The following is a 2,500-nucleotide window of genomic DNA, read 5'->3' as shown; positions in this document are numbered from 1 at the left end:
GCGACGTCGGGCTGGCCCCTGCAGCGCCTAGCCTCTCCCACGCGGGGGGCAGGCCAGAGCGCGGGGGGCCAGGGCCCGAAGGCAGCCCCCCCGCGGGCGAGAGAGCAAGCCAGCAGGGGCTGTCGCCTGCCGCGGCCAGCGACGTCGGGCTGGCCCCTGCAGCGCCTAGCCTCTCCCACGCGGGGGGCAGGCCAGAACGCGGGGGGCCAGGGCCCGAAGGCAGCCCCCCCGCGGGCGAGAGAGCAAGCCAGCAGGGGCTGTCGCCTGCCGCGGCCAGCGACGTCGGGCTGGCCCCTGCCGCGGCCAGCGATGTCGGGCTGTCGCCTGCCGCGGCCAGCGACGTCGGGCTGGCCCCTGCAGCGCCTAGCCTCTCCCACGCAGGGGGCAGGCCAGAACGCGGGGGGCCAGGGCCCGAAGGCAGCCCCCCCGCGGGCGAGAGAGCAAGCCAGCAGGGGCTGTCCGCGCGTCGCGCAGCGCGGCATGGCTGCGGGGGCCGCGCGCGCGCGCCCAAGCGCCCAAGGGCCCCCAAGGGCCCCAGGCCCTCAGGCCCCAGCGCCCCAGCGCCCAGCGCGGGCGGGCGCGCGCGCGCGTGTGGTCTTTGAGGGGCGCCGGCCTGGTGGCTCCCTAAAGAGCAATAAGTGTCATTGCAGCTCTGGCAGGGGGAGACACTACTAGGTCCCAGCTGTCACCCCCCCTCTAAAAAATTCATTTCTTGGTATTTTGAGCTGAAATTTTGCACAGAGGTTGGCAAAAATCCAATCCACCTTCATTAATTTTCCCAGAATTTTTCGAGGTCGGGAAGTATTTGTTTTAATTTTCCTACCATTAGAAATCGAGTAAATCCGCAAAACTAGGAACCGGCCCGGAATGACCCCAAATTCAGTGGGCAGCCTCATAAAAATATGGCTGATTTTACTGGATTGGTTTCATGTGGAAAGCACGACGTTTTCTTGTAGGAATGCGGGAACCCCGGCAGCTCGCCTGCCGCGGCCAGCGACGTCGGGGACGCTGGCCTGCGCTGTCGAGCCCGCGAGGGCTGTCTCCGCGGCAGGCCCCCCCTGAACGGGGCACGACAGGCCACCGCGCTGGCTCGTCCAGCGTCGACAGTCCCTCGTCCAGGTTTCAGATCGCGCCAAGTCGAACCCATGACCTGCTCAAGCCATCGTGCGCTGCCGAATTCGCATCTGCGTGTAGGCTGCCATTCCACGCGGCAGCCCCTGTTTTCGTCAGCGTGCCCCCCTGACGAATTTTCCTGCCTGGCCCAGTCCAGCGTCCAGCCCCTGTTCGTCGAAAAATCTGCGCTGCCGATTTTCCACGCGGCAGCCCCTCTTTTCGTCAGCGTGCCCCCCTGACGAATTTTCCTGCCTGGCCCGGCCGGTCCAGCATCCAGCCCCTGTTCGTCGAAAAATCTGCGCTGCCGATTTTCCACGCGGCAGCCCCTGTTTTCCTCAGCGTGCCCCCCTGACGAATGTTCGTCGAAAAATCTGCGCTGCCGATTTTCCACGCGGCAGCCCCTCTTTTCGTCAGCGTGCCCCCCTGACGAATGTTCGTCGAAAAATCTGCGCTGCCGATTTTCCACGCGGCAGCCCCTCTTTTCGTCAGCGTGCCCCCTGACGAATTTTCCTGCCTGGCCCAGTCCAGCGTCCAGCCCCTGTTCGTCGAAAAATCTGCGCTGCCGATTTTCCACGCGGCAGCCCCTCTTTTCGTCAGCGTGCCCCCCTGACGAATTTTCCTGCCTGGCCCGGCCGGTCCAGCATCCAGCCCCTGTTCGTCGAAAAATCTGCGCTGCCGATTTTCCACGCGGCAGCCCCTCTTTTCGTCAGCGTGCCCCCCTGACGAATTTTCCTGCCTGGCCCGGCCGGTCCAGCATCCAGCCCCTGTTCGTCGAAAAATCTGCGCTGCCGATTTTCCACGCGGCAGCCCCTGTTTTCCTCAGCGTGCCCCCCTGACGAATGTTCGTCGAAAAATCTGCGCTGCCGATTTTCCACGCGGCAGCCCCTCTTTTCGTCAGCGTGCCCCCCTGACGAATGTTCGTCGAAAAATCTGCGCTGCCGATTTTCCACGCGGCAGCCCCTCTTTTCGTCAGCGTGCCCCCTGACGAATTTTCCTGCCTGGCCCAGTCCAGCGTCCAGCCCCTGTTCGTCGAAAAATCTGCGCTGCCGATTTTCCACGCGGCAGCCCCTCTTTTCGTCAGCGTGCCCCCCTGACGAATTTTCCTGCCTGGCCCGGCCAGTCCAGCCCCTGTTCGTCGAAAAATCTGCGCTGCCGATTTTCCACGCGGCAGCCCCTCTTTTCGTCAGCGTGCCCCCCTGACGAATTTTCCTGCCTGGCCCGGCCGGTCCAGCCCCTGTTCGTCGAAAAATCTGCGCTGCCGATTTTCCACTCCGCAGCCCCTGTTTTCGTCAGCGTGGCCCCCTGACGAATTTTCCTGCCTGGCCCGGCCAGTCCAGCGCCCAGCCCCTGTTCGTCGAAAAATCTGCGCTGCCGATTTTCCCCGACG

This window comes from Populus nigra, chromosome 2 (genome assembly GCF_951802175.1).
Source record: "Populus nigra chromosome 2, ddPopNigr1.1, whole genome shotgun sequence".
NCBI lineage: Eukaryota > Viridiplantae > Streptophyta > Magnoliopsida > Malpighiales > Salicaceae > Populus > Populus nigra.
This window is presented reverse-complemented; position numbering follows the sequence as displayed.